This window comes from Miniopterus schreibersii (assembly GCF_964146895.1).
Source record: "Miniopterus schreibersii genome assembly, chromosome: X".
In the NCBI taxonomy this organism is placed as follows: Eukaryota; Metazoa; Chordata; class Mammalia; order Chiroptera; family Miniopteridae; genus Miniopterus; species Miniopterus schreibersii.
In genome coordinates, this window is record NC_138104.1 from 24758142 (window position 1) to 24770510 (window position 12369).

The 12369-nt window shown below is 41.1% G+C and overlaps 1 protein-coding gene across 15 annotated transcripts in view; it reads right to left on the reverse strand.

Annotated features, from left to right (window-relative positions):
* LOC308551475 (ribonuclease inhibitor-like) overlaps positions 1–12369 on the reverse strand; it is a 36395-nt gene extending 24026 nt beyond the window's left edge. For 14 of the 15 annotated variants that reach the window (XR_013998029.1, XR_013998031.1, XR_013998032.1 and 11 more), the window contains exons 1-2: positions 12276–12365; positions 10062–10144 (exon numbers count right to left, since the gene is read on the reverse strand). The gene's annotated coding sequence lies outside the window, so the exon portion shown is untranslated. Of the gene's footprint in view, positions 1–10061; positions 10145–12275 lie in introns of all 15 variants that reach the window. The other variant, XR_013998030.1, reaches the window with a different exon arrangement.

Below are 12369 nucleotides of genomic sequence, written 5' to 3' on the forward strand. Positions count from 1 at the left end.
TCTTTCTTGTCTTGTCTTGTCTTTCTTGTCTTGTCTTGTCTTTCTTGTCTTGTCTTTCTTGTCTTGTCTGTCTCGTCTCTTCTCTTCTCTTCTCTTCTCTTCTCTTCTCTTCTCTTCTCTTCTCTTCTCTTCTTTTCTTTTCTTTTCTTTTCTTTTCACTATTCATCCTAGCAAATCAAGAAGACTGTAATCCAAAACAGAAATGATGACTATAAGGCCTAGTGGAAGCCCAGAGTAAAAAGAAAAACTACTTGTTTAAGGCATTAGAGAACTGGGGAAGAAAGAAGGCCAAATAAGCAAGGTAAAGATAGCTGGGGTGGAAATGGGGAGATCACATGAAGATACTTTAGTACTTTGCAAAGAAGGTTAGAGGCAGTAAGGTTCCTTCCCCTTGGGAGTGTGGACTGGCATCTAAAAGCTGGGATCTCAAACCCAGAGCAGAGGAGAAGGGGAGCCCATGCCAGGTAGGCAGATGAAGCCAGAACAGTGTGCTTGCGTGGAGGGGACTGCGCCTTCCCAGTGAAACAACGCAATCTAATGGCGGCACATGGGACAGGAGTTTTACAGGCTGGGTGCTGACCTTGGGAAAGGCTGTCCCACAGTGTATGGCTTCCCAATATAAAGGGGCCAGAGGGCTGCACTGAGTAGCCACTTACAGGGACCCTCTGACTTCCTGTAAGGCATTGTGTAGAACCCCAGAAAGCATATGAACTGTGTGGCGTGGGGAAGGGGAAGAGACCTCCCGATGCCAGAGAGAGACCAGAGCCACCAGTGTAGAGGATCTGGACTCCAGCCAGCAGAGCTGACAGTGGGGCTGATCAGGTCTCCAGTCAGAGAAGAGGGACCAGAGCCTCCAGCATAGTGGATCAGAACTCTAGCTGCCAGAGCTGCCAGTGAAGTGAATCGGAACTCCAGCCACTGGAGAGGGACCAGAGCCACCAATGGGACAGATGGGGTCTCCAGCCGCCGTAGCTCCCAGTACGGCAAACCAGGGATTTTTGAGCCACTCTCAGGGGAGCTGGGAGAGTGCACAAGAAGCTGCTCCAGCTTTACTGAGATCAGTTGTGCAGGGGACCTGTGTGGGGCTGACTTTGATCCTTCCTTTTTGGTTCTGAGGCACAGGGGCAATGGGACCTCACAGGGCAGGTTCTCTGCCTGTTTGTTCCTTTGTGCATTTTAGAGGTTTTGATTGCTGAATGGGCGTCCACCTTCCTGGCTTGGATTGAGGAGACATACCAGCTAAAGTTGGGATTTGTCTCCATTGTGGAGAGTTTGAAATTAGCTCCCTGTGAGATCAGCCAACCAGATCTGGGAAAGGGGGCAGAGCATGCCTACCTCTCCTACAAGTTAGGAGCACAACCCCCAATAGGAAAAGGGCTGGTTCAGTTCACTAAAGCCCCCAATATCCCCACAGGGCACAGTACTGAGGGGGAAGGGAGAACAGCTCACAGGATGACAAGACAAGAGTAATACTTTCAGGTACTATTGTTTGGGGACTGGAGGAAAAGCTGAAAACCCCTGCTGGGGTCTGGGCAGGCAAAGGGCTCACTGGAGTCTTTTTTAATCAAACACACTGAGCCCAGACTGCTGAAACTGCCCATACAGAAAAGGCAACAGACTGAAGTCAATCTGAAACTGCAGCAGGCCAGTGTATGAGGAACTAGAATTGGAGGATAGGGTAGAGACTGAGGAGCTGGCTTTGACGCAGAGACTAATTTCCCCATAGTGAGTGCCTGACAGAAAATCTTCTATAGAAGGGGAGCAATATCCCAAGCTACACTAGTCGGCCTGTACCCTTAAGACTCTTCAGAAGACTCTGGAGTAAGACCAGGCAACCACAAGAGGGAGGCAAAATAGCTGACAAGTAGAGGTGGTCCACAGAGAGCCTCTGATCAGTCAACTACCTAAGGACACCAGAGCCAAACTTAGAGAGCTCCTGACATTGGCTAATACACAGGTATCTCCCAGGAGAACCGAAATCAGCATAGAAAACCGTGAGCCTCAGACAACATAAGCTGCCCAGACAAAACTCACCTGATTTTTTTTTTTTTTTTTTTTTTTTAGGAAACAGAGGAAAAAAAATTTTCTTTTAAAATTTTTGTTTTTAATTTTTTTTTAAATGTCTTACTGTGATTGTTTTTTTATTGCTTTGCTTTCTTTTGTTTTTTTATTCTGTTATCAAGATTTTCTTGATATTCTCTGTTTTATTCCTGGAATATTATCATTATAACCAATAAGTTTACTGCTTTTCTTTATTGTTTCCCTCATATCTCTTATTGGACACCTTCCTTGCCCTTGCTTTATCTCTCTCTCTCCTTGTTCCATTGGCATAACTTTTTTTTCCTTTCTTTTCTTTCTCTCCCCTTTTATTCTCTGTCTTACTGTCTTTTTGTTTGTTTCTGTTTGTCTCTATATGGTAGTTTTATTTTTGCTTTTTCAACTACTTTCCTATTCCTATGCTCTACCCTTAATTTTTTGCTCACTCTTCTTTTAGAATCTTTTATCTGCCCCTTTTATCTTCCAGTAGCTTCTCTATTTTTTACTTTTTACTTTATTATTATATATATATCTTTTAACTATTAACAATAATATCCTTTTCTCTCTCTCTCTCTTTCTGATTTAGCATTTGTGTTCTTGCTTTGCTCTCACATTGTGATTGTCAGAATATTTTGTAAGATACTGTTTGTTTCCTAGTAGTTTGGTTGTGTTTTGTTTTGCCTTGCCAGAACCTGTACAACAGCTCACACGACATGGTTGGGGCTAAGTCACACAGCCAACCTGAGCAGAGAGTCCTCCCAAGAATGGGTCAACAACAATCTAGACCCAATCACAACAGGAGAGCCCAAAGAACCCACAAAAGCAACATGCCTAGAGCAAATAGCTCAGAAGTATAAGTAAAACACACCTCTGTGCTCCACTGGACATACACTACAAAATCCCACCCCACAAGACTGAGAGACAGCAAATATTTCCAATATGCAGAGACAAACACTAAAGAGTCACTAAAATTAGGAGACAAAGAAACAACCCCCAAACTAAAGAAAAGGAAAAATTGCTAGAAAAAGACCTTGATGAGATGGAGTTAATAAGCAAGTTATCAGAAATAGAGTTCAGAGTAATGGTTATAAAGATGCTCAAGGAAATTAATAAGAACTAGACACTTAAAGGAAAGGTCCAGGAACTTAGTGAAAATATGAAAAAAGAACTAGATATCATAAGTAAGAGTGAGGCAGGAATGAAGAATACTATATCTCAGATCAAGCATATGCTGGAATGAATTAAAGGCAGGCTCAATGAAACAGAGGACAGAATAAGTGACTTAGAAGATAAGGAAGAAAAAAAACACTCAATCAGAGCAGCAAAAGAAAAAACACTTTAAAAGCATGAGGACAGTCTAATGGAGCTTTGGGACAACATGAAACAAAACAACAGCTGCATCATAAGGGTATGAGAGGGGGAGGAAAGTCAGCAAGGGATACAGAACTTGGTGGAGGAAATAATGATAGAAAAATTCCGTACCGTGGCCAGGGAGAAAGCCACACAAGTTCAGAAAGCACAGAGGGTTCCAACCAAGAGGAATGCAAAGAGACCCACTCCAAGACACATCATCATTAAAATGGCAAATGTTAAGGACAAAGAAAGAATATTAAGGGCTGCAAGAGAGAGAAGCAGTGACCTACTAAGGAACCCCCATACGGCTGACAGCAGATTTCTCAACAGAAACACTTCAGGCAAGATGGGAATGGCATGAAGGTCTCAACGTAATGAAAAGCAAGAACCTGCAATCAAGACTGCTTTATCCAGCAAGGTTATCATTTAAAATTGATGGTGAAATAGTTTCCCAGACAAAAGAAGGCTAAAGGAGTTCAGGACCACCAAACAAGCACTGCAAGAAATGCTAAAAGGACTGTTTTAAGAAGAAGAAATATTGAGAGAATGGTACATCACCAAAAAGGGGAAAAATGGCATTAAATAAGTATAAATCAATAGTAACCTTAAATGTAAATAGAATAAATGCTCCAATCAAAAGACATAACGTTAGCTGAATGGATAAGAAACAGGACCCATATATATGCTATCTACAAGAGACCCACCTGAGAGCAAAAGATTCACACAGGCTGAAAGTGAAGGGATGGAAAAAAATAGTCCATGCAAATGGAAGTTAAAAAAAGCTGGAGTAGCAATACTTATTTCTGACAAAATATACTTCAAAATAAACATCATAACAAGAGACAAAGAAGATCATTACATAATACTCAAGGGATTAATCAAAGAGGAGGAAATAACCCTTATAAATATATATGCACCCAATATGGGAACACCTAAATATATAAAAAAATTCTTAGTGGACTTTAAGGGGGAGATCAATGGCAACACAACCATAGTGGGGTATTTAACACCCATCGTCATCAATGGACAGATAATCAAGACAAAAAATCAACAGGGAAACAGAGACCTTAAATGACACACTAGATCTAATGGATTTAATTGACATTTACAGAACATTTCATCCCAAAGTAGAAGAATACACATTCTTCGCAAGGGCACATGGAACATTCTCAAAAATAGACCACGTTAGGGAACAAAGCAAGTCTCTAAAAAGTCAAGAAGACTGAAATCTTATCAGGTATCTTCTCCGATCACAGTGGCATGAAACTAGATATCAACCGCAAAAACTGTAAAACATTCAAACACATGGAGGCTGAACAGCATGTTATTAAACAATGAATGGGTTACCAATGATATCAATAAAGAAATCAAACACTTCGTGGAAAAAAAACGAAACTGAGCAGACAACAACCCAAAATCTATGGGATGCAGTGAAAGCAGTCCTAAGAGGAAAGTTCATAGCCGTACAGGCATACCTCAAGAAACAAGAAAAAGCTCTACTAAACCATCTAACGAAACAACTAAAAGAACTAGAAAGAGAACAGCAAGAAAAGCCCCGAGGAAGTAGAAGGAAGAAAATAATAAAGATCAGAGCAGAAATGAATGACATAGAGACTAGAAAAACAATACAAAAGATCAATGAAACCAGAGCTGGTTCTTTGAAAAGATAAATAAGATTGATGAACCTTTAGCCAGACTCACCAAAAAACAAAGAGAATGGTCCCAAATAAATAAAATGAGAAATGAAAAAGGCAATATATACTACGCAGCTGTAAAGAAGGTTCTTGTACCCTTCGGGACAGTATGGATGGACCTGGAGAATATTATGCTGAGTGAAATAAGCCAGGCAGAGAAAGACAAACATCACATGATCTCACTTATATGTGGAATCTAAAGAACTTAATAAACTGATGAACAGAATAGATTCAATGACATGGAAGCATAGATCAGACTGACGAATGTCAGAGGGAGGGAGGAGAATGGGTAGGTGGAGAGGGAGAGAGTAACCAAAGAATTTATATACATATATGCACAACCCAAGGACACGGATAATGGTGGGGAGAGGGACTGGGGAGGGGGATGGGATGGGGTGGAATGGGTCACTGGGGAGAAAAAGGGACATCTGTAATATTTTAAATTAAAAAAAAAAAAAAAAAAGGCAATATAACAACTGACCCAACAGAAATAAAAAGGATTGTAAGAAAATACTATGAGCAACTATATGCCAACAAACTGGACGACCTGGGTGAAACCGTCAAATTCCTAGAAGTATACAATCTTCCAAAACTGAATCAGAAAGAATCAGAAAACCTGAATAAGCCAGTAACAGATAATGAAATTGAAGCAATAATAGAAAAAACCTGCCAGCAAACAAAAGTCTGGGACCAGATGGATTCACAGGCAAGTTTTAACATACATTAAAGAAGAATTAACACCTATTCCCCTCAAACTATTCCAGAAGATTCAAGAGGAGGGAAAACTCCCAAGCTCTTTTTATGAGGCCAGCATCATCCTAATCCCAAAACCAGATAAAGATACTGCAAAGAAAGAAAATTACAGGCCAATATCCCTGAACATAGATGCTAAAATACTAGCACACCAGATCCAGCAATACATTAAAGAGATCATACACCATGAGCAAGTTGGATTTATTCTGGGCATGCAAGGCTGGTATAATATTCGTAAATCAATAAATGTGATACATCACATAAACTTAATGAAGGACAAAAATCATATGATCATATCAACAGATGCAGAAAAACCATTCAAAAAAAGTCTAGCACCCATTCTTGATAAAAACTCTCAGCAGAGTGGGAATAGAGGGAACATACCTCAACATAATAAAGGCCATATACAACAAACCTACAGCCAACATTATACTCAATGGTCAAAAATTAAAACCATTTCTCTTAAAAACAGGAACAAAACAGGGGTGTCCACTTTCACCACTCTTATTCAACATAGTACTGGAAGTCCTTGCCACAGCCATCAGACAGGAAGAAAACATAAAAGGTATCCAAATTGGAAAGGAGGAAGTAAAACTGTCATTATCTGCAGATGACATGATATTGTACATAGAAAACCCTAAAGACTACCAAAGTACAACTAGATTTGACAAATGAATTCGGCAAGGTAGCTGGAAACAAAATTAACATCTGGAAATAGATGGCATTTTTATACACCAACAATGAACTCTCAGAAAGAGAAACTAAAAAAGCAATGCCATTTACCATTGCAACTAAAAAAATAAGGTACCTAAGAATAAACTTAACCAAGGATGTAAAAGACCTGTACTTGGAAAACTACAGGACACTGAAAAAAGAAATAGAGAAAGATATAAACAAGTGGGAAAACGTACTATGTTCATGGATTGGAAGAATTAATATAATTAAAATGTACATACTACCCAAAGCAATCTATAGATTCAATGCAATTCTTATTAAAACACCAACAGCATATTTCACAGAGCTAGAACAAATATTCCAAAAATTTATATGAAGCCAAAAAAGACCCTGAATAGTCCCAACCATCTTGAGAAAAAAGAACAGAGTGGGAGGGATCAGTGTACCGGATTTCAAACTGTACTACAAAGCCATTGTAATCAAAACAGCTTGGTATTGGTACAACAAAAGACATATAGATCAATGGAACAGAACAGAGACTCCAGAAATAGACCACATCATTATGGTCAGTTAATATTTGACAAAGGAAGCAAGAGCATCCAATGGAGCAAAGCCAGTCTCTTCAATAAATGGTGCTGGGAAAATTGGACAGGTACATACAAAAAAATGAAACTAGATCACCAACTTACTCCACACACAAGAGTAAATTCAAAATGGATAAAGGACTCAAATGTGCGTTGCAAAATCATAAAAATCCTGAAGAAAACATAGGCATCTCACATAGTGGAATTTTCACTGATACAACTCCTAGCGCAAGAGAAATAAAAGAAAAACTAAACAAATGGGACTACATCAAACTAAAAAGCTTCTGCACAGCAAAAGAAATCAGCATCAAATTACAAAGGAACCCCATGGTATGGGAGAACACATTTGCCAAGGATGTGTCTGATAAGGGGCTAATTTCCAAAGTGTAAAAAGAATTCATACAACTCAACAAGAGGAAGACAAACAACCCAATTAAAAAATGGGCAAAGGACCTGAATAGACACTTCTCCAAAGAGGACATACAGAAAAAATGCTCAACATTGCTAATCATCAGATGTAAATTAAAACCACAATGAGGTATCACTTCACACCTGTCAGAATGGCTACCATCAACAAATCAACAAATGACATGCTGACAAGGATGCAGAGAAAGGGGAACCCTGGTACACTGCCTGTGGGAATGAGGACTGGTGCAGCCACTATGGAAAACAGCACGGAGGTTCCTCAAAAAATTAAAAGTGGAACTGCCTAGAGGTGTTCCTGATTCTAGGAATATATCCTAAGAATCCTGAAACACTAATCAGAAAGAATATATGTACGCCTATATTCATAGCAGTGCAATTTACAATAGCTAAGATCTGGAAGCAGCCCAAGTACCCATCAGTAGAGAAGTGGATAAAAAAGCTGTGGGAAATTTACACCATGGAATATTATGCAGCTGTAAAGAAGGACCTCGCACCCTTTGGGACAGTATGGATGGACCTGGAGAACATTATGCTAAGTGAAATAAGCCAGGCAGAGAAAGACAAACATCACATGATCTCACTTATATGTGGAATCTAAAGAACTTAATAAACTGATGAACAAAATAGATTCAGTGACATGGAAGCATGGAACAGACTGATAAATCTCAGAGGGAAGGTGGGAATGGGTGCATGGGTACGTCCAGAGAAGTTAACAAAAGAATTTATATTCATATATGCATAACCCAAGGGCACAGACAATAGTGTGGTGAGGGACTGGGGCGGGGAGTCTGTGAGGGGTGGAATGGGTCAATGGGGAGAAAAAGGGACATCTGTAATATTTTGAACAATAAAAAAATAAATAATAGAAATAAATGAAAGTACACTCTTCTACACAGTCTTTTCTGTGAGCATGTACAAATGTATGGAATTCATGTTATTTCATAAACTAATTCATGCATTAGGTATCTAGAACATACTAAAATAAACCTTTGATAGCACACAGGTTAAAAAAAAAAGAAAGAAATATTATGGTAATCATTTTGCAATATATACATATATCAAATCATTATGTTGCATGCCTTCAACTTATATAATGTTATATCTCAATTATATTTTGCTAAAACTCGGGGAAAGAAGAAATAAACATGCATATACAGAGAAATCTGATTGTCATTCACTTAATGATAAACCTTTAATAGGAGTACTTCTGTTGCTCCTAGGCTAAAGCCCAAAATAATTAAGGGGGCCTGCCATCCATCCACAGCTAACAAAACTCTCCCCCTTGCTTAATATGCTCTAATCATAAGAAATGCCTCTCAGTTCAAGTCCTTTATATATGTTCTAGCTTCAGGTCTCTGCACATGCTGTTCGTTTCCTCTACCTAGAATACTTACTCCAGCCACCCCTCATCCACCTCCATCTATCCCAATTGATCTTTCAGTTCACATCACTTCTTCAGGGAAGCCTTTCTGATATTCCAGACAGCATCAGGTCCTCCTTTTATAAGCACTTACAGAAACTTACTTTTCCTTCATAGCTCTTATTACAATTTGCAGTTTTCTATTTTTAGGTGGCATTACTCATATCTGTTGTCACTCTTACTAGACTCTAAACTCCATGAGAGCAGGATTGTTGTCTGTCCTGATATATCCTGACATCTAGTAAGAGCTCAGCAAATATTTGTGAAAGAAATGACTGTTCCCTGTTAATAAGGGTGGACCTTGGCTTTGGCACTAGTTCCACTTTCCTCTCCATTCCAAACCCTGCCATCATATAAGTAGCCTCAATGACTATAGACAACTCGCCCAACATTCTAGCTTCACTGACCCTTGATCTACTCTACTTCTACAACCTCTGACCACATGCCACTTCACATGCCATTAGTGTTCTAGATTACCCCATAACCATGGAGCTGCTCCACTTCAGAATTCCTGAACTCCATTCTCCCAATCTCTGGCTACAATCTCCTAGCCTTATTACTTCTTGGCTCTCAGAATACTCACTCTTCACTGTCATCAAGATTTCCCTTCCTTTGACTTCTCATTGCTTTACTCCCTATCCAGTCTAGAAGCTATGGTACATCATTTCAACCACTGTCTTGTTAGCAGCCTCACTGCTCTTACCATTTTTAATCTACCATTTACTGAGCAGTTACTATGGGCCACCATATATGCATTATCTCTGTAACTTCTCATATGTATATGAGGTAGAGACCACCATTATCCCCTTTTACAGATAAGGAGAAGGATTCTTAAAGAGGCAAAATAACTTGTTCGAGGTCACACAACTAGAAAGTGGTAAAACAGTGTGGAGTTGGGATCTGAAAGAGATCTGTCTGACACCAAGGTCTGTGCTCTGCACCAGTAGATTATTTTGTTGCTCAGATAACTCTGACTGCAACATGCAGTTGAACAGGATATGGAAGCAGGCAAGCGTGAAGGCTTGGAGACCAAGTCAGCAATCCAGAAGAGAGTTGACGGTGGACTAATAATCATCTAACTGAACATGGTAAAGAATTCAAACTTAAAGTCTCACTTACTCCAGGTGAATTCAAACTTAAAGTCCCATTACTTCAGGTGTGTGATTTTACAGGATAGACTTGGTGGTCTCTTCTAGGTGTGCCTAGAAGAGATCAGAAAGAAATCAGCAATTTAATACATTCTTTCAGATTAAAATTTTTACTTTAAGTTATCTGGAAATATATATAATGTATACATTGCCCTTTATTAATTGCTTCCATGTGCTGGGAATTTATCATAGTCATATTTACACTTCCAACAACGCTGTGAGCTACTATCCCATTTTATAAATGAGGACAGTGAGGCACAGGAAGATAAGGGAAATTGCTTTTGGTCACACAGTTAGTTGATGGTAAAGATGGGATCAGAACCCAAGTCTGCTGGTCTTCTTCTAGTCACTTACCCAACAAAGTGCTAACCTGAAGATCATAGTTCCCACACTACACACAGGCTGTTGAGACACTTGTGGGGGGCAGAGGGTGGGGGGGGGGATCAGACCAGGACACATTAATACCTCTGCTCCAACCTTGGCAAGAAGTCAATGGGCAGATCTGAGGCTAGTGAAGTCACCAGGCTGGTGCACGAGAAAGGACCTTGTTGCAATGTCCAGCACCTGGCTTTATGGGGAAGGCCACTGAGTCACCTGTTCCTTTTCTCCTCTCACAGAATCAAATGATACTTGGGAAGTAACAAAGTAGCCTATTTGGGTTTTCTCTCCCACTTTAAACAGGAATTAGGGGTCCATGGATGGCCAGTCGTGGACCCGGGACCTCTCTATGCTTACATGCAAAGCTTTTGCCCTTTCTTCTTTCCTATTTTGAAGAGATGGTCAACAGTTTTCCTCAGTATTTCAAATGGGTCATGTCCACCCTCCCTACCACCCCAAAAATAAAAAGTCAGTGAGGCAGGATACTTAGATATTAGGAGAATTTTTGGCAAGTGCAAAAAGGGAAACTGAGACAGATGGTTAGCCATATAGGGCCAAACAAGTCAAGCAATTTACAGCCAGCTAGTAAATTGCAAAATCTTCCAAGGACACTTGAGAGCAAATGGTTTAGCCTCTCCTCCCTAACCAGAGAGTACACAGCTTAAATCACCCTGGTCAGGAATAGAGATAACAGAGACCCAATCAGTGCAATTAGTGCCAGCCAAATCCAAGAGGGGGCCAAAGTCAAGGGACGATGACAACAACAACAATTTGAACGAAACAAATCCAAGATAGAATTGAAGCTGACCAGAAAAATGACCCTGGTCTCTCTATGCACTCATTTTGGTACATCAACATATTATGTAAAAACTCACTGGGAAATCTTATGAATATTATGCTGAAACCCTCCCCTAAGACCTCCCCTAGGGTGCCCCCCCCTCACATATACACAAAAAAAGGAATAAAAGCCCCCGAGACAAAGGATGCCAGAGGGCTCTTTCTGGAATATGTCCATACCTTTTCTTTCTCTTACCTGAACTTTCTTCTAAACTCTAAGGGTCCCCGGGGACTTGCAACCAGGGGAGCAGCAGCAGCTGCACCAGGGCTAACTCCCTGAAACTGTCTCCAAGGCCCCCTTCTCTCTGGAATTTCTAGAGAGCCAAAGAAGCCCACCTAGGCTGTCTCTTGTTGCTTCTTCTATCCCAAGATCTCGTTTCACTGTCCTCAGCTTTAATAAAGCACTCTCAAAATCACCTAGATTCATGTTGTAGACTCTTGTCTGCAGGAAATTAAAAACACACACTACAGGCCGCTGGCTGCAACCGGCTCCGGCTCCCGATTGGTCCCTTTCCGGTGACATAAGCATTCCTCTCCCTCTCCCCTCCCCCTACACACCTTCACATCTGTAACCTGCGGCACACACATCTACCCCCTACCCTGTCCCTCTGCACATACGCGCATCCCCAAAATGCTCATCTATACAACCCTCCACACGCTCATCCCGGGGAACCTCTCCCTTCCCCCTCGCCCCTCTCCCTTCTCCCGGGCTGGTTTCTGGACCCCGCAATCCCAGCCCTCTTCTGCCCTCCAGCTTCGCGGGCAGCGAGGCCCCTCCCAGGAGTCACGCTGAGCTCACACTGCCCGAGCCGGCAGCAGACTCGCAGGTCTGTCTGACTTAGCAGAATACACCGGCAGGGTCCACAGGGAAGGGAGCAACTCAGCCTTAAGGAACTCCCTCGATTTCATTTCCCTCCGAATGGGGAGGGCGCGGGACGCGTTGCTCCTCTTTGCGGGGTACAGGGCTCACCAGGTTCCCAAAGCGGGTGTACCTTTCTTCTGATTCCGGTCAGAAGGTCTTGCGGAAAGGATTCGGAAAGAGAAAGCCGAGGTCTTTGGGGCGG